Below are 24,615 nucleotides of genomic sequence, written 5' to 3' on the forward strand. Positions count from 1 at the left end.
CAGGAGGGCTTCTTAAAGAAAAACTAACAGGTCTATGAGAGCCGGAATTCTTACTGGTTGGTAGGTACTTATACTTATGTCATGCAATAAAATGCAAATTAATTACTTAAAAATCATACAATGTGATTTTCTGGATTTTTGTTTTAGATTCCGTCTCTCACAGTTGAAGTGTACCTATGATAAAAATTACAGACCTCTACATGCTTTGTAAGTAGGAAAACCTGCAAAATCGGCAGTGTATCAAATACTTGTTCTCCCCACTGTATATTTAAAGCTGATAAAAAAAAAGTTAGGATCAAGAGGATTTTTCAAGCCAAAATCAATTAAAGGAAAACAAAATGAATTTTGAACGTGAAGTGAATAAAAAAACTGAAATAAAGACTGCAATCGAGAAGCCTTCGTTAGAGAGGCTGTTACCCCATATCCTTCAGTCCTTCCTCTGCACACCCTCCTTCCACTCCTCAAAATAAAGATAGCAGTTCGTCCCCGGGCTGATGAGAGAGACGATTTGAAAGCAGGTCGGCAAAGGTTACCGCGCGAAACATGGAACGCAGCAAAAAAAGACAAAAATAATCTCGCTTTTAATATATTTTTATTAATAGACTTAATGCTATTAAATGCCTCAGATACATTCACCCTATAGTTCCCAATTAGACTTGACAGTTGCTGCATTACCAACAATAAATATAGCAAAGGGCTGGCCCCCGGGCCAGGAAAGACCCCTAACAATGACCCCCTAAGATTTAATGATGAAAACAAGCATGCACACACACACACACTCCCAATCTCTCTTTATCCCTTCCTCCCTCACACAGACCATCTCTCCCTCCCTACTCTTCCTGTTAGTCTCGCTCTCTCTCACACACCATCCATCCCCCATTCCCTGTTTCTCTCTCCCTTTCTTTCAAACACAGCTACATTTAGCACAGGCCATAATTTAATCACAGTGCATCAGTGGCTTAGTGACAAGCAATAATAAGGAAACAACAAAGAATGTATTTACAGACAGTACAGGATTTCAGGGTTTATTGGGAATAGGAGTGATTGAGAGAGATGGTGGTGGAATGAAAATATAACAGAAAACATTTAGTAACATACCTTCATGGAGTAAGTGAATAAAATATGATCACAGGTCTTTACAAATGAAAAATGGAACATACAGTATTCTCTCCAATGTACATTGTACTGAGGAATACTCCTCTCAAGGCAAAGATTAAGACAACTGTAGAATGATAATGTAATGGTACCACTCTAGTAAGAATGTATTATATGAATCAAGAGGAACCACTGAAGGTTTTTCCAGAAGATGACCGTATCACATCAAGCTCCAGTCAAAGAGTTCAGGGCACTTTTCCAGTTTTCTCACAACCAATCAGAAGATCAGAAGTGGTGGCTTGTTTGAGGTTGTAGTACCTTGGCTGGGCAAGACCAACATCTGTCTATTGACAGACTAACTGGTTCTGAACTACTGACCCTAACCCTTTTAGCAACAGCATTTCAGTATTTTCTCTCTGTAATTTGGTGAAAAAACAACTAAATAAAATGGAAACAGACAATTCAGGGAAAAGCATAAAACACAAAGCTCAACATGGAGTTACAGAGAGTCCCTGTACAGCGTACATTGCCACTTATGTGCAGCGCATTCACACACACTACACTTCTAGAGTTTCACAGTGGCAAAGGCCCCTTTCTGAAATTGAGGAATGAAGCTCTTGAAATATGCTCTGTGGCGTGAGGGAGAGAAAGAAAGATACCAATTCAAAGTCATTTAGACAGACACAGATTTACTGGGAGTACTACAGTTCTTATCTGACCATAAAAGCGCAGCACCAGTTTGTTCTTTCAGCAGGAGAATGTTCTCTCCTGACATGCTGAGAGTATAATCTAAACACAAAACATCTCAACAATTTACCACTGTGAAATCAAGACAGAGAGACCGATGGCTACTCCTGATTATCTCAATGCTCAATCTTCCTAATAGAAAATGACAAATTGTGAAGAGCAAGCAAGTAAAAATAAAATAAAAACCAAGACAAAAAAATGCAATGGAATGACAAGGTACAATAACTTAGAGCTGTCAACAACACCAAATAGTGCGTGCGTGTGTTTCCAAGGGCGAGTTTCACTCCAGGTCAGGTTGCCTAGAATACAAACTCTTCTCATTTATAAACCAGTAGCTGATAGGTTGGAATCCCAGGCATTTGGAATGTTTGCATATTTTGGGCCCTCCACAGTGCCAAACTAAGACTGAAAACTACTTGTCAGCAAAACAGAGATAAGATACTGACTTTCCTTGGAGACTAGCGATGCAAACAAAGAAAATTCCATCTGTTCCATGTAACTATCAACTTCAGGACAAAAACTCAACTGTTACAGTTAAGCACTCCTTTGCTGTGCTAAGTAAACGCCATAAAGCTAGAGACAAAGCCATTAATTCACAAATAGGGTCAACGGGTTCTTGTTAAATAGAAAAAAGGTCAAGTAAATACAATTTGGGAGAACCATACATCTATCATTTTTATTTAAAAAAATTGCCATATAAATCTTCACCGGGGTGAATTAGTGATATGTGGTTTCAATTAAAGGGATTTGATGTTCGTGCTGTTAGTGATTATTAGTATGACAAGAATTGTTTTGCTTTTCATGTTACCATTATAAATCCAGATAAGTTTAAAAAAATCTATTTTGCGAGGGAGACCTGGTCCAAAGATGACAGCAGGTTCTAGTTTTGTGCTAGTCGATTGGATTACATGACTTAAACAAATAACTTAGATTTGAATCATTATCATCGTGTATTATGGGTAATTACTATACGGCATAGTAGCTCAAATAGTCATTGTTGTCCAGTATGCTACGGGTGATGTTTCCCCTAGGTACAGATCTAAGATCAGCTTCCCCTCCCCCAATCCTAATCATCAGTGAGGAAAAGGCAAAACTGATTCAAGATCAGCATCTAGGGGCAACTTCACCCTACATCTGTCCGATAGTGTCTTGCCTTACTTGGCTCTTTTGGCCATCTCGTTGCCGTCCCATCGCGGGCTGTAAGGGTAGGACTTCTGCACCTGCCAGTAGAGCTGCCCACTGTTGGTGAAGTGGTACACAGAGGGAATGTCAGGGTGGGCTGGTCCCGTGGGAAGTACAGAGGAAGGTCCACTGGAGGAGGAGGGGTGAGAGAAAGATAGAGAGAGGGAGAAAAAGAGAGTTTGGGGAGGAAGACAGTGAGAATGAAAGAAAGAGGTGTGTGTGTGTGTGTGTGTGTGTGTGTGTGTGTGTGTGTGTGTGTGTGTGTGTGTGTGTGTGTGTGTGTGTGTGTGTGTGTGTGTGTGTGTGTGTGTGTGTGTGTGTGTGTGTGTGTGTGTGTGTGTGTGTGTGTGTGTGTGTGTGTGTGTGTGTGTAACACCATGGACAAGGAAAAATAAGTCTTTCCACACGAGGAGAGGAGTGAGCTTGGTGAATCCCTCTGCATCATACTCCACCATCCCCCTGCATAAAGCACACACACATTGGCAAACCTTTCTTACATAGACACTAATGTGCCCACCATAAAAATCAAATACAATGTTACAGATATGCTTGCTCGCACAAACGTTTCCTTGCCCTTCCTTTTCTCGCTTACATGCGTGCGCACACCAGACTTACATTCCAAAGTGACTGAGAAAGGCAGCAATGTACTCTCTCCTCTTGTGGTAGCCTTGAATGATATACTGCACCTGTGAACAGGGGAGGGAGAGAGGGAGAGAAATACCTACATTATTCTCAGATACCAGCAAATACCAGCTGAAGCAGAACTGTACAATATTAAAAGGTTAACTTTTTGGATTGGCATCCTGAAAAGCCAACTAAATAAACTGAAAATAAAAAGCTATTTAAATCACTTAATCAATTGAGTGACTTGAGTTCAAATTCACCCCAGTTAACCCTGGTTGGTACACATGGATTTTTGCTACTTTGATGCAAAAATGTATACTGATCAAATACGTATCCAGCCTCTCAAGAAGACGAGAAACCATATCATTAAAGCATCAATCGATACTCTTCAACTTAAAACGGCAGGGTTTTTAATGAGTGCACTTATCGAAACGCTGAGATGTCAAACTCAAGGCGTATCAGAGAATGCGTGTAGCGCACGCATCCACCCACCACCCGACACACACAAACCAGACTGTTGTAGTGTGTTGATAGCTCTGAGTTGCGGTTGCTGGTGTGTGTGCCTAGCAGGGATGCTCCAGGTTCGGTCGACTATTGACCTTCCTGGACAGGTGAGAGAGACTGCGGTGACTGCACTCTACCCACCTTACAGCCCCAGACCGAAATCCCCAATTCTAAATCGCAAAAATAGCATAGTCCAGTCAACCAATGGGTATTCTGCGTCAAAAATCAGTTGTCATCAGTAAAGTATATAAGCATGCGCAGAAGGGGAAGTTGCCCTGTAACATAGACAAGGTATTAGCTTAACCATGCATATTTTAACCATGCATTACAATATGTCTGTGTTTCATTACATCATTACACACACACACACACACACACACACACACACACACACACACACACACACACACACACACACACACACACACACACACACACACACACACACACACACACACACACACACACACACACACACACACACACACACACACACACACACACACACACACACACACACACACACCTCCTGCTGGGAAAACACTACACACAGTGACTCAGACACCCCTATTCAAGTCTATTCGTCTTTGTTTACGTAGGACCAAGTGGGGGGTAGTCACAGCTCTCTGAAAGGCAGCAAGGCCACACTGTCTGTAAAGAGTGTGTTTATTTAGTCACAGCAGGGTGTGTGTGTGTGGAATTGTGTATCATTGAACTTAAAAACACCCGCCCTCCCTGGCATGACAACGGGGAATCAAGCATTCCTATTGGCTTTGTGGTAGTCTAACTGATGACAAAAAGGTGAGATCATGCAGCAGGTATTCAATGTGCCCGCACCCAGGACGTACCGCCTCCGCTTCTGGCATGTGTACATGCCCCTGGAGGGTATTATGCAACGTGTCCGGAAGTGTTTCCTGTAGTAATGGGTAACAATCCTCATTCACCTCATTTCTCTCTCACACACACACTAAAGTTTTGCTTTTCGTAATGTGTCAGGTCTTCCATCAACACATCTCAAATCAAATCAAATTGTATTTGTCACATGCGCCTTACCGTGAAATGCTTACTTACAAGCCCTTAACCAACAATGCAGTTCAAGAAATAGAGTTAAGAATGACTAAATAAACTAAAGTGAAGTGAAAAAAGAAACAAGAAAATGACATAACAACAACAAGGCTATATACAGGGGGTACCGGTACCGAGTCAATGTACAGGTTAGTCAAGGTAATTTGTACATTTAGGTAGGGGTAAAGTGACTATGCATAGATAATAAACAGAGAGTAGCAGCAGTGAAAAAACAAACGGGGGGGTTCAATGTAAGTAGTCCGGTGGCCATTTGATTCATTGTTCAGCAGTCTTATGGCTTGGGGGAAGAAGCTGTTAAGGAGCTTTTTGGTCCTAGACTTGGCGCTCTGGTACCGCTCGTGGTGCGGTAGCAGAGAGAACAGTCTATGACTGGAGTCTTTGGAAAAACAGTATGTTTCATAAACCAAAAGAATGGCTCAGACATATTCAGCATTGCATCAGCAAAAGTGACACAGATGTCAGTTGTGCTCTAAATACAGAGTTCAACGGAAGAATAGGTGACTAAAATGACTAAAATGACCAAAATAACACGCTATGACATTTTGAGGTCTGACTGATTCATGTAGTACAGCCCACCTTTAGTGTGCTTCATTGTGAATGCTTGTCCCTGAATGGAATTTCATCCAACAAATGCTCATGTGTTGTTTGGATTTTGGTTAAATTTAGTCTGTCTGGCCAGGTAAAAGATAGTTCTTTCTTCTTTCACAATACAATTGAACAAAAATCCGGTCCAATGGGAGCCTGGTGAAGACCTTGTGGTCTAAACATTGTCTAATCAATTCACTTGGGAGCATAATGCAGTGTACAGAGTACACTTTTTTTGACATGAAGCGTGTGCTCCAAGTCTATCGATATGCAGATGTTATTTATTTTCAATTCATCAAAACACTCAATGAATAATTGACATCCTGTTTTGTGGAGAAAAGCAGTTGGATGCTCACACACATACTTTCTGCTCCTATTTGATTGAGTAACATTGACCTATCCCCTTCTCTCTCTCTCTCCACCCTGTTGTGCTGCTCGGTTCTTCCCCCTGGCTCACAGGGAAACCAAACAGGCCACGTTGCATGCCTGAGCGTTGCAAAATAAATTAACGCGTGCATGTTAGTCAATCATTTTATCCACACTGCTCGCGCATGTCAACAAGCGTTTGTGTTGCCAAACACTAAAATAGAAAATAGGTTGTATTTAAGATGTTTGACGCACTGCAATTCCCATCTACCCACATGAGCATACAAACCCACGTGGGTGCTTGAAAGATGAACAAGGAGAATCATAGACAACTAACTAGGTTTCCCCTTTTATCCGTGCAGTAATCGGAGTGAATATAGTTGATTCTATTAGTTTAACCTGTGTGTCATGATCACGTCTGGTGTGGATAGACAAAATCAACATGCACATGATGGCCCACGTGGATGCGCGGACGGTTTGGTCACGGTGTAAATCCACCCTCATCCTCCATATCATCCCCCCCCCCCACACACCTCTGCCCTCGTTGACCCCAGATGAGGTGAGGCACCCCTGGGGATCTCGCTCTACTGTAGCTGGGTCTTGGCTCGGACAACCAGGGGCTGGCTGGGGGTTGACTGGGGACAGCGGTAACGTCTCCCTGAGTATGCTGGCCATTGTCCAGGTGAGGGAGGGAGGGGAGAGATGGGGATAACGGGGCCCACCCTGGGGGTAGTGACATAGCAGTATGTCAACATTCCGTTTCTCCCTCTCAACCCTCAGCGCGCGCAGAGACAGACTGTGGAGGTTGGCCAGTATACTAGAGCCGGCATCAGACAATGATCAGCTGGGGGGCATTTTGTTTCAAAGGAGGGGCACTCATTTTTGATGCTATATTTATAGTTACATAAAATATATGCACCAAATCTTCTACCAAAAGGTTTCTGTGCCTATGCACCACATAACCAATAAGCAAAGCATCACTTCTACCGACATTGGGCGCTTCGACATCAAGGTTTGCGTTTTCAACAGTCAATTAGACTAGGCTAATGTCAATCTCAACAAACAGAAAATACATCCCTCCATACCGTATACTCAGTGTAGTAGGCTAGGTTATAGGTCTACTGTAATACCCAAACATTTGATCATCATTTTGAAGAGTAGCATGGCCTAGTCTCCCTAGGCAGACAGGTTGCTAAAGGTAATACTTTTTAAAAGTTAAATAACAAATCTTCAGGCTATATTAAAGCATTATGTTCTAGGTGCGTGAGGAATAGCCGCACGGAGGGGAAAGGAAAGCTTTCCTGAATAACTGGGCCTGCTGGGAGCATTATATTATTGGGGGCCACATTATTATAGGAACGACTTGGGAGAATGATGATCCATGACAACAGACAGGGTATCTCAGTATCAGAAGTCAAATTACATCCAGACTGGCCTGCTAATGTGCCTTTTTAGAACTTGTCGAGAGTAGACCCACAAATAGTTTTTTTGTTGTTTTTTTTTTTCACCTTTATTTAAAACCTGTTAAGGCTAGGGGGTGCTGTTGTCACTATTTCTGGAAATCGTGTAATTTTTAAACGGCTTCCTACAAAATTCTTGATCGTACAATATGCATATTATTATTATTATTGGATAGAAAACAGTCTCTAGTTTCTATAGCAGTTGAAATTTTGTCTCTGAGTGGAACAGAACTCATTCTACAGCAATTTCCCTGACATGGAGTCAGATTTCACACATTTTGGCCCCTGATCTGGAGTCAGTTTAAAGGCCACTGTTATTGCTATGAGGATACGGACACTGCTTACGTCTTCCCCTGGATGTCTTTAAGTGATGACGCTTTGAATGGCTTCGATTGCGCAATCACAGCCACTATAAAACAAAAACACGTGTAGGTAGGAACTCTTTTCCAGATGCGTCGGGTGCGCGGTGGACACCGACCTGCACTTTTTCCAAGCATTAGTGTAGCCAGTTATATTTCTCCGGTCATGTTTCTACTCGTTATAGGAGTTAAAAACATCATAAGGTAGTTAATTTAAACCGTTTTATAGCAATTTATATCCGTTTAGTGCGATTTTGGGACATTTATTTCTGAGACACTGTGAATCTCTGGGCACGGTTCCAGTTCATGCCGAACGCAATGGGCATTTCTACATGGCAAGAGGACAGCTTTCGACCAAAAGACGATTAGACCCAAGAAAGGATTCTTTGCCCAAGATTCTGATGGAAGAACAGCTCAAAGTAGGAACAATTTATTATGATAAATCGTGTTTCTGTCGAAAAATGTTAATCGCTTAGGACGCCATCTTGTTAGACGTAGCTTCGCTTGGCGCAAACTGTATTGAAAAGTAAGGATAATTTAAAAAATGTAAATCTGCGATTGTATTAAGAATTAAATTGTCTATCAATCGCTGTCCACCCTATATTTTTTAGTCACGTTTATGAGTATTTATGTATACGACTAGATCACTGTCTAATATGGCGCACGACATTGTCTGACCAGCTGGGCAACTTTTGTCATTGTCTAACCATGATTTTGGTGGCTAAATATGCACATTTTCGAACAAACTGTATATGTATGTTGTAATGTGATGTTACAGGAGTGTCATCTGAAGAATTCTGAGAAGGTTAGCGAAAAAATTAATATATTTTGGCGATGTTTACGTTATCGCTCTCTTTGGCTAGAATCAATGCTCTGGTAACGTTTGCACATGTGGTATGCTAATATAACGATTTATTGTGTTTTCGCTGTAAGACACTTAGAAAATCTGAAATATTGTCTGTATTCACAGGATCTGTGTCTTTCGATTAGTGTATGCTGTGTATTTTTACGAAATGTTTGATGATTAGTAATTAGGTAAACACGTTGCTCGATGTATTTATTCTAGTCCATTTGTGACGGTGGGTGCAATTGTAAACTATGATATGTACCTGAAATATGCACATTTTTCTAACAAAACCTATCCTATACCATAAATATGTTATCAGACTGTCATCTGATGAGTTCTTTTCTTGGTTAGTGGCTATCAATATCTTAGTTTAGCCGAATTGGTGATAGCTACTGGTGTTGGTGGACAAAGAAAAGATGGTGTCTTATGCTAATGTGTTTAGCTAATAGATTTACATTTTTACATATTGTGTCTTCCCTGTAAAACATTTTAAAAATCGGACATGCTGGCTGGATTCACACGATCTGTGTCTTTCATTAGCTGTATTGGACTTTAATGTGTGAAAGTTAAATATTTAAAAAAAATATTTTTTTTGAATTTCGCGGCTCTGCCTTTTCAGTGGAATGTGGGGGGGTTGTGCCGCTAGCGGCACCCCAGTCCTAGACAGGTTAACCAGGTAGGCAAGTTGATCCCAATGGTTCCCTAGGCAGATGCAGTTACTTCGGAATGCAGTGCTTTTGATGAGCTTCAAAATGAAATTCACTCAAGTTTACAGCAAAATGTTGTAATAATAATACAGTTAATAATTTTAGTGTTGTAGTCTATGTAGGATAATTTCATCACCATCCAATGTGATCACACCATTGCACGCTCTCTCTCCTTTCAAACTCCCTGCCAGTTGTTTTGGATGCTTTATACAGTCGCTTGCGAAAGTATTCACCCCCATTGGCATTTTTCCTATTTTGTTGTCTTACTGACTGGAATTAAAATATATTTTTTGGGGGGGTTGTATCATTTGATTTACACAACATGTCTATACCACTTTAAAGATGCAAAATATTTTTTATTGTGAAACAAACATGAAATTGTTGAGCGTGCAAACTTGAGCGTGCATAACTATTCACCCCCCACCCCCCCCAAAGTCAATACTTTGTAGAGCCACCTTTTGCAGCAATTAAAGCTGCAATTCTCTTGGGGTATGTCTCGATAAGCTTAGCACATCTAGCCACTGGGATTTTTGCCCATTTTTCAAAGCAAAACTGCTCCAGCTGCTTCAAGTTGGATGGGTTCCGCTGGTGTACAGCAATATTTAAGTCATACCACAGATTCTCAATTGGATTGAGGTCTGGGCTTTGACTAGGACATTCCAAGACATTTAAATGTTTCCCCTTAAACCACTCAAGTGTTGTTACAGCAGTATGCTTAGTTTAATTGTCCTGCTGGAAGGTGAACCTCCGTCCCAGTCTCAAATCTCTGGAAGACTGAAACAGGTTTCCCTCAAGAATTTCCCTGTATTTAGCGCCATCCATCATTCCTTCAATTCTGACCAGTTTCCCAGTCCCTGCCGATGAAAAACACCCCACAGCATGATGATGCCACCACCATGCTTCACTGTGGGGATGGTGTTCTCGGGGTGATGTGAGGTGTTGGATTTGCACCAGACAGAGTTTTCCTTGATGGCCAAAAAGCAACATTTTTGTCTCATCTGACCAGAGTACCTTCTTCCATATGTTAGGGGAGTCTCCGACGTTCCTTTTGGCGAACACCAAACACGTTTGCTTATTTTTTTCTTTAAGCAATGGCTTTTTTCTGGCCACTCTTCCGTAAAGTCCAGCTCTGGAGTGTACGGCTTATAGTGGTCCTATGGACAGATCCTCCTTCAGGGTTGTCTTTGGTCTCTTTGTTGCCTCTGATCAATGCCCTCCTTGCCTTGTCTGTGAGTTTTGGTGGGCGGCCCTCTCTTGGCAGGTTTGTTGTGGTGCCATATTCTTTCCATTTTTTATTAACAGATTTATTGGTGCTCCATGGGATGTTCAAAGTTTCGGATATTTTTTTATAACCCAACCCTGATCTGTACTTCTCCACAACTTTGTCCCTGACCTGTTTGGAGAGCTCCTTGTTCTTCATATTGTCGCTTGCTTGGTGGTACCCCTTGCTTAACGATGTTGCAGACTCTGGGGCCTTTCAGAACAGGTGTATATATACTGAGATCATGTGACACTTAAATAATGTCCACCTGTTTGCAATCTAACTAATTATTATGACTCCTATAGTATTTGGTTGCACCAGATCTTATTTAGGGGCTTCATAGCAAATGGTGTGAATACAAATGGACGTACCACTTTCCGTTTTTTTTTTGTTGTTGAATTTTTAGAGACAAGTTATTTTTTAAATTTCACTTCACCAATTTGGACTATTTTGTGTATGTCCATTACATGAAATCCAAATAAAAATCTATTTAAATTATAGGTTGTAATGCAACAAAATAGGAAAAATGGCAAGGGGGATGAATACTTTTGCAAGGCACTGTATAGGCTGGCTATACTGTTTGAATGATGTCTGTGAGTATAACAGAACTCATATGGCAGGCAAAAACCTGAGAAAAATCCAACCAGGAAGTGGGATATCTGAGGTTGGTCGATTTTCTACTCATCGCCTATTGAATTCACAGTGGGATATGGATCTGTTTGCACTTCCTACGGCTTCCACTAGATGTCAACAGTCTGCAGAACCTTGAATGAAGCTTCTACTGTGATGTGGAGCCGGATGAGAGGGGAATAAGTCAGTGGTCTGGCAGAGAGCCAGGTGCTGGTCATGCGCATTCCACATGATATCGACTTGCTTTCCATTACTTCTATAGACACAGTAATTCTCCGGTTGGAACGTTATTGAATATTTATGATAACAACATACAAAAATGTATTCTATACTTTGAAATGTTTCTACGACCTGTAATGTAACTTTTTGATGTTTTCGTCCGACGTTCGCCTGGACCTGCACGAGCGTTTGGATATGTGTACTAAACGTGCTAACAAAAGTAGCTACTTGGACATAAACATAAATAATGGACATTATTCCTGGGAGTGCATTCTGATGAAGAACATTAAAGGTAAGGGAATATTTATAATGTAATTTCGTATTTCTGTTGACTCCAACATGGCGGAGAAATTTTGTTTCTATCTGAGCGCCGTCTCAGATTATTGCATGGTTTACTTTTCCCATAAAGTTTTTTTTTAATCTGACACAGCGGTTGCATTAAGAACAAGTGTATCTTCAATTCTATGTAAAACATGTATCTTTCATCAAAGTTTATGATAAGTATTTCTGTTATTTGATGTGGCTCTCTGCAATTTCTCCGGATATTTTGGAGGCATTTCTGAACATGGCGCCAATGTAAACTGAGATTTTTGGATATAAATATGCACATTATCGAACAAAACATACATGTATTGTGTAACATGATGTCCTATGAGTGTCATCTGATGAAGATCATCAAAGGTTAGTGATTCATTTTGTCTCTATCAACGGTGGCGCGTTCCTGTAGGTTCATGCTCTACAACATCCGCAGAGTACGACCCTGCCTCACACAGGAAGCGGCGCAGGTCCTAATCCAGGCACTTGTCATCTCCCGTCTGGATTACTGCAACTCGCTGTTGGCTGGGCTCCCTGCCTGTGCCATTAAACCCCTACAACTCATCCAAAACGCCGCAGCCCGTCTGGTGTTCAACCTTCCCAAGTTCTCTCACGTCACCCCGCTCCTCCGCTCTCTCCACTGGCTTCCAGTTGAAGCTCGCATCCGCTACAAGACCATGGTGCTTGCCTACGGAGCTGTGAGGGGAACGGCACCTCAGTACCTTCAGGCTCTGATCAGGCCCTACACCCAAACAAGGGCACTGCGTTCATCCACCTCTGGCCTGCTCGCCTCCCTACCACTGAGGAAGTACAGTTCCCGCTCAGCCCAGTCAAAACTGTTCGCTGCTCTGGCACCCCAATGGTGGAACAAACTCCCTCACGACGCCAGGACAGCAGAGTCAATCACCACCTTCCGGAGACACCTGAAACCCCACCTCTTTAAGGAATACCTAGGATAGGATAAAGCAATCCTTATGACCCCCCCCCCCCCTTAAAAGATTTAGATGCACTATTGTAAAGTGGCTGTTCCACTGGATGTCATAAGGTGAATGCACCAATTTGTAAGTCGCCCTGGATAAGAGCGTCTGCTAAATGACTTAAATGTAAATGTAAATGTCTATTTCTGCTTTTTGTGACTCATATCTTTGGCTGGGAAAATGGCTGTGTGTTTTCTGGACTTGGCGGTGATCTAACATAATCATATGTTGTGTTTTCGCTGTAAAGCATTTTTTAAATCGGACACGATGGGTAGATTAACAAGATGTTTATCTTTCATTTGCTCCATTGGACTTGTTAATGTGTGAAAGTTACATATTTCCCAAAAATATTTTTTAATTTCCCGCGCTGCCTTTTCAGCGGAATGTTGTCGAGGGGTTCCGCTAGCGGAACATGTGTCCTAGAAAGGTTAATTAAACCATACAACTACACTCTCGAGAGCCGGAGGGGTCATTGTGAGAAGTCACGTCCTGTCTTGTGAGGACCACTGTATTTTTCTCTTTGTTTTTTCATCTGACGTCCTCTGCTCTGGTCTTGCAGCGTCGCTTCGGTGGTGATTAGCGCACGTTTGTTTAATCAGGAAAACCAACAGTTCGTTTGGCCCTGGGATGACTAATCGAACGACGGTCGTCATTCCTCGTTTTTCTTCTCCTTTGCTCCGTGGGCAAAAGAGAGGGATGAACCAGTGGGCTTGTTGGAGGCTCCTGGCTGAAGCAGTTTTGTGGGACAAGTTTTGCGGGACAGTCATGGGTGAACGATTATGATCGTAAACCATGTTTTTTCATTGTGTGAATAAGATTGAATGTCATTATAAGTCAGTATTTGGTGTTCTACAGTAGTGGTGTTGTGTTTCACCTTTAAACAAGAATATTACTAATAGTCCTGGGTTCACATAGTATTTTCTTTCAAATATTTGATTGAGCCTGCATGGAGTGCCAGATGGACAGGGTTTGCACTTTTGAGGATATTCTGTTTCTTCTATAGCTCCAGACAAGCTCAATCAAGAGCAACTAAAAGTTTTTCCGAAAGATAACAAACACTATTTGAACCCAGGCCTCTATTCAGGTCTCTACATAACTTTAGTAGTTACATGTTTATATGCAACGTTCTGAACATTTCACCTTACTGAACACAACCCTGATGGCCCAAAACCACAAGGTGTGGTGGGAAAGGATGATGAAACGATGATGATGATGACATCGTATGGGTCAGACAGAGGTTGTAACTGGAAAAAACATTTGAAAAAGTCACACTGTAATATTCAGGCATGAGGGGGAGTTGCCTGAGCACATTGTGGTAGGCAGTTAATGTAAGCCATGGATGTTCATCAGTTGATTCATCATGTCTAAAATTCTTTGGGAGTTTTCTTACTGGCAGGCCTAATTTATAAACTGACGACTGTGCGGATTTTACACAATGTGGGCTGTGACCGCTTCCCTTTAATGCAGTTTTGCAAAGCAACCAATTGCGGTTTAGCAACCATCTAGTGTTGCTCATGATTTAGATACAGTATGAGTCAAAAGTTGGACACACCTATATTTTCATTATTTTTTACTATTTTCTACATTGTAGAATAATAGTGAAGACATCAAAACTATGAAATAACACATCTGGAACCAAAAACTTTTAAACAAACCAAAATATATTTGAGATTTTTGATTCTTCAAAGTAGCCACCCTTTGCCTTGATAACAGCTTTGCACACTTTTGGCATTCTCTCAACCAGCATTTCAATTAAAAAGTGTGCCTTGTTAAAAGTTAATATGTGGAATCTCTTTCCTTGACTACCACGGCATTCTATAGCGATATGCCATCCCATCTGGTTTGCTCTTAGTGGGACTATCATTTGTTTTTCAACAGAACAATGAACCAAAACACACCTCCAGGCTGTGTAGGGGCTATTTGACCAATGAGGGTGATGGAGTGCTACATCAGATGACCTGGCCTCCACAGTCACCCAACATCAAACCAATTGAGATGGTTTGGGATGAGTTGGACCGCAGAGGGAAGAAAAAGCATCCAACAAGTGCTCAGCATAGGTGGGAACTCCTTCAAGACTGTTGGAAAAGCATTCCGGGTGAAGCTGGTTGAGAGAATGTCAAGCGTGTGCAAAGCTGTCATCAAGGCAAAGGGTGGCTACTTTGAAGAATCTCAAATATAACGTTTATTTTGATTTGTTTAACACTTTGTTGGTTACTACATGATTCCATATGTGTTATTTCATAGTTTTGATGTCTTCACTACTATTCTACAATGTAGAAAATAGTAAAAATAAAGAAAAAACGTGGAATGAGTAGTTGTGTCCAAACTTTTGACTGGTACTGTATATATAGTGTATCCAATGCATTGGAAAATGTCATTAATGTATTTGAAAAACATTCTGAAATACATTTTAGAAAATATTTCCACATGTATTTATCTATATATTTAAAAATGTAATTGGAAATGTTTAATAAAATATATTCCAACATGCATTTAAATGTATTCTGTAAGAAATATTTTAATTAAAATGCATGGCAAATATAAAAGTAGACCAAATCATATTGTCACGAAAAGCTGCTGGTCTCAACAATTAAACCTACAATTTAAATTAAACACAACATGACACATTAACTGGTGTGACAATCCATTTCATAGGAGGCCAAACAGCACTATGAAAAGCCATGCTTCCAAGTCTTCTAATAGGCTGCCACTGCTATAATATACACTGAGTATACAAAACATTACCTGCTCTTTCCATGACATAGACTGACCCAGGTGAATCCAGGTATGATCATTTATTGATGTCACTTGTTAAATACACATAAATTAGTGTAGATGAAACATGTTAAATAAGGATTTTTAAGCCTTGAGACAATTGAGACATGGATTGTGTATGTGTTCCATTCAGAGAGGTGAATGGGCAAGACAAAATATTTAAGTGCCTTTGAACGGGGTATGGTAGTAGGTGCCAGGCACACCGGTTTGAGTGGTCCAACACCTAAAGGACATTAAGCCAACTTAACACAACTGTGGGAAGCATTGGACTCAACATGGGCCAGCATCCCTGTGGAATGCTTTCGAATCCTTGTAGAGTCCATGCCCTGATGAATTGAGGCTGTTCTGAGGGTAAAAGGGGGTGATTCCTAATTCAACTTCTTAACTTCTTGCGACTATAGGGGGTGCTGTTTCAAATTAGCATAATTGTCTCTACAGATTAAACGGCTTCCTACTCAGTTCTTGATCGTACAATATGCATATTATTGTTATTATTGGATAGAAAATACTATCTAGTTTCTATAGCCGTTTGAATTATGTCTCTGAGTGGAACAGAACTCTTTCTACAGCGAAATCCATGACAGGTTTTGCGAAGGTCTGAGAGCGAAGCTCTGATCTCAGTTCAGTTTAAAGGGGTGTGTATATCCTATGGAACGACACGAACAGCACCCGCCTTCCCCTGGATGTCAGTAACCAATGAGAAGTGGAATGGGCTTCCTAGGTAGCTCTCAGAGGTTATAAAACACCAAGGAGTGAGGTACGCCTTCTTTTCGACGTTGAACTTTACGCAGAGAGAGACCTCGGGATGCCATTTTCGAACGCTCAGTAATGAACTTTAGATATATCAGTCTGTAATTTAATTTGATATAGGTGTTAGAAACATCATAACGAAGCTATTTGAAACCGAGTTATATCAGATTATGTGAGTATATTGCTATTTTTCGGAATTTCCTCAGTATTGCGTATTGAGGATTTGGACACGTTAGCTAATGTTAGCAATTGTTAGCTATAGTTAGCTGCTATATCAGAAGTTGAATGCAACGTTTTACAACCAAGCAACGATTCTTTTGGACAAAAGTACCACTTGGCCAAGATTCTGATGGAAGCTCGTCGAAAAGTAAGAGCTATTTATGATGTTATTCCATTTTTATGTGGAAAAATGTAAACTCAATAATGGTAAATAGTGACGCCGTTATTGCGGCACTAGTCTGTCTGTAACGCACACTGTATGTCTAGTAATTTTAAAAATCTAACTTAGCGGTTGCATTAATAACTAATGCATCTTTCATTTCATGGCCAACCTGTATTTTTTTAGTCAAGTTTATAAATAGTTTTCGATAAAAATAGTTGTATTATCATGATGCTGCCGGGCAGATTGCTTGAGTAGTTGGACAGTATTTCCATTGTGTAAGCACGATTTGTGCCGCTAAATATGCACATTTTCGATCAAACTCTATATGGATTGTGTAATATGATGTTACAGGAGTGTCATCGGAAGAATTCTGAGAAGGTTAGTGAAAAAATTAATATATTTTGGCAATGTTGACGTTATCGCTCTCTTTGGCTAGAATCTATGCTCTGGTAATGTTTGAACATGTGGTATGCTAATATAACGATTTATTGTGTTTTCGCTGTAAGACACTTCGAAAATCTGAAATATTGTCTGTATTCACAGGATCTGTGTCTTTCGATTAGTGTATGCTGTGTATTTTTACGAAATGTTTTATGATTAGTAATTAGGTAATACACGTTGCTCTATTTATTTATTCTAGTCCATTTGTGACGGTGGGTGCAATTGTAAACTATTAAATCTACCTGAAATATGCACATTTTTCTAACAAAACCTATCCTATACATAAATATGTTATCAGACTGTCATCTGATGAGTTTTTTTCTTGGTTAGTGGCTATCAATATCTTAGTTTAGCCGAATTGGTGATAGCTACTGGTGTTGAGAAAAAATGGTGGACAAAGAAAAAGGGTGTCTTAGGCTAACATGGTTAGCTAATAGATTTACATATTTTGTCTTCCCTGTAAAACATTTTAAAAATCTGAAATGGTGACTTTATTCACAAGATCTGTATCTTTCATTAGGTGTCTTGGACTTGTGATTTAATGATATTTAGATGCTACTATTTAATTGTGACGCTATGCTAGCGATGCTAATCAGTGTGGGGGGGGGGGGGGGGGGGGGGGGTGCTCCCGGACCCGGGGTAGGTGCTCGTTAGAGGTTAAATTACTCTACGTATTGATAAATGGAAATAATTTTTGGGGCCAACAAGCCAAAACGTTGGCATTGATATTATTTAAAATGTGTTGAATAAAAAATAACTTTTGATTTCACCTAATTTAAACAAACTTCATAAAAACCAACCATCTAATGAGTGAATGTGTGAATGAACATGAGTGAACATTCCTGCATTCTGACTGTAGTTTTGACACGGCCAGATCAACAGTCGGGGAAATAGCATACATAATAATATCATCCACATATAGATTAAGTTGACCATTTTTAACAGATTGACCAATGGTGTTAATATAAATAGTGAAGAGAATAGGTCCCAAAATAAACCCTTGTGGTACACCATTATTTACATCATGAAACTCAGACTTAACCCCATCAATCACGATGACCTGAGTTCTATCTGAACTCAGGCGTATTGAGGCCAACTTATTCAATAAAAGAGCATAATTAACAGTATCAAAAGCTTTTGACAGGTCCACAAACAAAGCAGAACATTCAATTTGGGTGTTTAAAACATTGAAAAGATCATTAAAAAACTAAAGTGGTTGCTGTATGCCCAGCCCTAAATCCTGATTGGTTTACATTCAAAATACATTAATTAGACAAAAACGAGCAAAGTTGTACATTTACCAAGGATTCAAGAATCTTAGCTAGACAAGGAAGCCTTGAAATGGGGTGATAATTATTAAGATTACTACTATCCCCCCTTATGGAATGGCAGCACAAGAGCTGATTTCAATACTTTTGGAATATTTCCTGATAACAATGTTAAATAAATAATGTGGGATATAGAGCTAACAATAATGGGCGCAGCACACTTAAGCATACTGTGATCCAATTGATCGGCCTCTGTGGATTGCTTGTTGTCTATTGCTAGAAAAGCATCCAGGACTCATCTTTTCTGTAAATAGCTTAAAATAAAAGCTTTCACTATAATTTCTCTGAGCATTCAGCAAGTTTCCCCTATCAGCATCCAGCCCAATATCATTGTGAATAGCCTTAGAAGTTATTTCAAAGAGATAGCCTGCTGAAATAAAAATGGTGATTAAATGCATAAGTGATGGCGTTTTTTTCCGTAATGAGACCAGTGTCTGAATTAATTTGTTGTGGCAGAGAAAGTAGTAGAACCCTTCGGGGATTTGAAAGTTTTCCAGAATTTAGCCTGTTTCCCATTACAATCCAAAAGAGCGGTAAAATAATAATCAAATTTAGCCATTCTGATTAGTCTTACATAATGTTTCCTAAGTTGCTTTAAAGCTTACCATTCTTGGACTAAGCCTGTGTTCCTGACCTTGACCCAAGCATCCTCTCTTTTAGGAAGGTCTTCTGATTATTCAGGAATGTACCAGGCATTTGATCTACCTTTACCCCTTCATTTTTTTAAAGGAGCATGATTATCCACAATAGTATTGAAGACTTCTTCAAAAAGGCTGAAAGCTAAGTCCGGTTCAGGGATAGCTGAAATACAATCAAGGTCACTAAAATAAAGATCATGTAAAAAAGCCTGTTCACTGAAGTTTTTAAAGTTCCTCTTTGTGATGACACAAGGCTTAGATTTTCAAACACAAATAAATGGTCAATGGCCACACGTGTCTTGGACAAAGACACCAGTGAAAACACATTTCCCTGCTATAGCCGTTAAGATAAGATCAATAAGTCTTGTTTTTCAAATCAAATCAAAATCAAATCAAACTTTATTTGCCATATGTGCCGAATACAACACGTGTAAACTTTACTGTGAAATGCTTACTTACAAGCCCTTAATCCACAGTGCAGTTCAAGAAGAAGAAAATATTTACCAATTAGGCAAAAATAAAAAGTCATAATAAAAGTAACACAATAAGAATAATGAGGCAATATACAGGGGGCACCGGTACCGAGTCAGTGTGCAGGGGTACAGGCTAGTTGAGGTAATCTGCACATGTAGGTGGGGGCGAAGGATCTTTAGGGTCGGGCCATGTAGGCTTAGTCACCGGCTGGGTTAGGTTTAAATCATTACACATGTATTTTAGATTGTCTGAAGCCTGCATTTCCCAATCGTAATTTAGGTCACCCAGGATAATAACTTCTGATATAATAAAAGTCGACAAAAAACTAGTGTTGGCACAGGTTAGACGAGAGAGGACGGGTGACTCCTATAACAGTTATGAATATTTATATTTAGATATTACATTTTTCAGTAGAGAGAAATTATTTTTAATAAGAATGGCCACTCCACCACCTCTTAATTAAAAAGAAAAATATTTCACCTTTATTTAACCGGGTAGGCTAGTTGAGAACAAGTTCTCATTTACAACTGCGACCTGGCATAGATAAAGCAAAGCAGTTCAACAAAAACAACAACACAGAGTTACACATGGAATAAACAAACATGAAGTCAATAATACAATATAAAAAGTATATATACAGTGTGTGAAAATGAGGTAGGATAAGGGAGGTAAGGCAATAAATAGGCCATAGCGGCAAAATAATTACAATATAGCAATTAAACACTGGAGTGATAGATGTGCAGAAGATGAGTGTGCAAGTAGAGATACTGGCGTGCAAAGGAGCAAAATAAATAAAGTAAATAACAGTATGGGGATGAGGTAGTTGGATGGGCTATTTACACATGAGCTATGTACAGGTGCAGTGATCTGTGAGCTGCTCTGACAGCTGGTGCTTAAAGTTAGTGAGGAAGATATGAGTCTCCAGCTTCAGTGATTTTCGCAGTTCGTTCCAGTCATTGGCAGCAGAAAACTGGAAGGAAAGGCGGCCAACGGAGGAATTGGCTTTGGGGGTGACCAGTGAGAAATACCTGCTAAAGCGCGTGCTACGGGTGGGTGCTGCTTTGGTGACCAGTGAGCTGAGATAAGGCGGGGCTTTACCTAGCAAAGACTTATAGATGACCTGGAGCCAGTGGGTTTGGCGACGGATATGAAGCGAGGGCCAGGCAACGAGAGCATACAGGTCGCAGTGGTGGGTGGTGTATGGGGCTTTGGTGACAAAACGGATGGCACTGTGATAGACTGCATCCAATTTATTGAGTAGAGTGTTGGAGGCTACTTTGTAAATGTCATCTCCGAAGTCAAGGATTGGTAGGATAGTCAGTTTTACGAGGGTATGTTTGGCAGCATGAGTGAAGGATGGTTTGTTGCATAATAGGAAGCCAATTCTAGATTTCATTTTGGATTGGAGATGCTTAATGTGAGTCTGGAAGGAGAGTTTACAGTCTAACCAGACACCTAGGTATTTGTAGTTGTCCACATATTCTAAGTCAGAACCATCCAGAGAAGTGATGCTGGACGGGCTGGCAGGTGTGGGTAGCGATCGGTTGAAGAGCATGCATTTAGTTTTACTTGCATTTAAGAGCAGTTGGAGGCCACGGAAGGAGAGTTGTATAGCATTGAAGCTCGTCTGGAGGTTAGTTAACACAGTGTCCAAAGAAGGGCTAGAAGTATACAGAATGGTGTCGTCTGCATAGAGGTGGATCAGATAATCACCAGCAGCAAGATGACATTTACATTGCTCACTACACCAAAGACCTCCTTTCACCCTAAGTTGTTCCCCTCTTTTCTGCTCCATGCGCCTCTGTAATGTACTGTAACTGACTAGCCTATGCAAAAAACAAACCCATTGATATATATGCTGCAATAACTCTTCTGTGTGGTTGCCAGTACAAGCAATATTACTCTCTGTCACGTTCCTGACCTATTTCTGTTAGTTTGTTATATGTGTTAGTTGGTCAGGGCGTGAGTTTGGGTGGGCATTCTATGTTTTCTGTTTCTATGTTGGTTTATGGGTTGCCTGGTATGGCTCTTAATTAGAGGCAGGTGTTTGGCGTTCCTCTAGTTAAGAGTCATATTTAGGTAGGTGTTTTCACAGTGTTCGTTGTGGGTGATTGTCTCCTGTGTTTGTGTATGTCGTTGCGCCACACGGGACTGGTTTCGGTTTGTTTGTTCAGTGTCATTTATGTGTAGGCTTTTTTCCCTGTTCGTGCGTTCTCGTGTGTTATGTGAGTCCGTCGTTCAGATCTGTCTACACCGTTTATTTGTTTTGTTAGTGTATAGTCGAGTTCGTTTTTTTTCTTTAATAAATCATGTCTATAAACTCCGCTGCATTTTGGTTCGATCCCTGCTCCTCCTCTTCTGATGAAGAGGAAGAGGAAAGCCGTTACACTCTCAGTACATGTCGCAAGTGTACCTCAGTTTATTTTTTGTTTTTATTGCTACTATGGTGTTTTTCGTGTGTATGCTTTGAAAGTAAATGTGTATATCTACATGTTACCTCTTGGTGGGTTGGGGAGAAAAGATAAGCCATTCTAGTTAATTTTGTCTTTTGTTTCTGTTAGTCTTTAGTGACATGGATAGAAGTACAGTCTGCTGTCATTCTGATCTAAGAATATTACTCCTGCTTATTATGAAGAAAAAATACATCTGTTTAACTTTGTAAACTAAAGGTGTGTTTAGAATTATTTATCATCATTGATGTATACAGAGAAACGAGTCGGCCCGAGAATTGAACCCTGTGGCACCCCCATAGAGAGAGAGTCCGGACAACAGGCCCTCCGATTTGACACACTGAACTCTGTCTGAGAAGTAGTTGGTGAACCAGGCGAGGCAGTCATTTCAGAAACCAAGGCTGTTGAGTCTGCCGATAAGAATGTGGTGATTGACAGAGTCGAAAGCCTTGGCCAGGTCGATGAATACAGCTGCACAGTATTGTCTCTTATCGATGGCGGTTAGAATATCGTTTAGGAACTTGAGCGTGGCTGAGGTGCACCCATGACCAGCTCGGAAACCAGATTGCATAGCGGAGAAGGTACGGTGGGATTAAAAATGGTCGGCAATCTGTTTGTTAACTTGGCTTTCGAAGACCTTAGAAAGGCAGGGTAGGATAGATATAGGTCTGTAACAGTTTGGGTCTAGAGTGTCTCCCCCTTTGAAGAGGGCGATGACCGCGGCAGCTTTCCAATCTTTGGGGATCTCAGACGATATGAAAGAGCGGTTGAACAGGCTAGTAATAGGGGTTGCAACAATTTCGGCGGATAATTTTAGAAAGAAAGGGTCCAGATTGTCTAGCCCGGCTGATTTGTAGGGGTCCAGATTTTGCAGCTCTTTCAGAACATCAGCTATCTGGATTTGGGTGAATGAGAATGGGGGAGGCTTTGGCGAGTTGCTGTGGGGAGTGCAGGGCTGTTGACCGGGGCAGGGGTAGCCAAGTGTAAAGCATGGCCAGCCGTAGACAAATGCTTATTGAAATTCTCAATTATCATGGATTTATCGGTGGTGACAGTGTTTCCTAGCCTCAGTGCAGTGGGCAGCTGGGAGGAGGTGCTCTTATTCTCCATGTCCTTTACAGTGTCCCAGAACTTTTTGGAGTTTGTGCTACAGGATGCACATTTCTGTTAGAAAAAGCTAGCCTTTGCTTTCCTAACTGCCTGTGTATATTGGTTCCTAACTTCCCTGAAAAGTTGCATATCGTGGGGGCTGTTCGATGCTAATGCAGTACACCACAGGATGTTTTTGTGCTGGTCAAGGGCAGTCAGGTCTGGAGTGAACCAAGAGCTATATCTGTTCCTGGTTCTACATTTTTTAAATGAGGCATGCTTATTTAAGATGGTGAGGAAAGCACTTTTAAATAATAACCAGGCATCCTCTACTGTCGGAATGAGGTCAATATCCTTCCAGGATACCCGGGCCAGGTCTACCCTGTCTGTCAACTCTAAACACATTACAACCCTCAATATTAATATCAGAGTCCAGAAAGTCCCCAGAGATCCAAGTTTCAGTCAATACAAGAATGTCTGGATTCATCTGCATGGCTCAGATCTTGATGTAATCCAGTTTAGGAAGTAAGCTCCTCATGTTCAGATGCATCAACTCAGGTCCTTTACGATGTTTGAAGTCACATGGAGTCTCCAACTCAAACAAGCTACGTCCAATAGGCAGTTGCAGGCCCTGTCTGAGGGTGGATATTGATATAGTTAGTATGGCATATACGATTACATAGAACTGCACCATTTGGTCTATCCCTATTAGTAATAGAGGAAGGAGTATAAATTGGTATTACTTTTCCAAGGTTAGCACCATAGGTCCTGAGGCCGAAGCCAATGTCAATATGGGGAACTCTCAGAGTAACCAATGACGGAATGTTACAAACTGACTTACATGAGCTTAGGTTGCTATCGTGCAACAGACCAGGCCCTCTATGATTTGAAAACCGATTGGATATTCAAGTTTGTGGAATTCATTTTTGAACTAAAAGCACTGGGTGAGCAGACCACAGTGGGCTTCTCTTTTGAGCCAACAATAGCAGATCTAAGAGTGGAGTTCAAATGAATGGATACAAGATCACAACTGACAACACCCCTGGTAGTATAGACAACAGTACGACAATAACATTTAGAAAGGATGGGAGGTCTTACCTGAGCGGGGCTTGGTCTATCTCTGAATGTATTTGTATTTTCTTCGTATGGGTGCCCCTGGTGTAAAGGACTTCAGCATTAAAATGAGTGCTAACAGATGAAGGAAAGCGTCTCATCAAAAGCTGAAAGAAAAGGTCAAAAATGTATTTGGAATATTTTGTACGACGTTCCGATCGCTCCCCATCAATTCTTTGGCCCAAAGGGTTCCCAAAGTTCCCATAGACCC

At 40.8% G+C, this 24,615-nt stretch overlaps 1 pseudogene; it reads right to left on the bottom strand.

Annotated features, from left to right (window-relative positions):
- Nucleotides 1–625: 625 nt before the first annotated feature.
- Nucleotides 626–24,615, bottom strand: part of LOC129812123 (BRISC and BRCA1-A complex member 2-like) — a 153,851-nt pseudogene continuing 129,861 nt past the window's right edge.

The sequence above is a fragment of the Salvelinus fontinalis genome, chromosome 15, assembly GCF_029448725.1.
Source record: "Salvelinus fontinalis isolate EN_2023a chromosome 15, ASM2944872v1, whole genome shotgun sequence".
Taxonomy (NCBI): Eukaryota; Metazoa; Chordata; class Actinopteri; order Salmoniformes; family Salmonidae; genus Salvelinus; species Salvelinus fontinalis.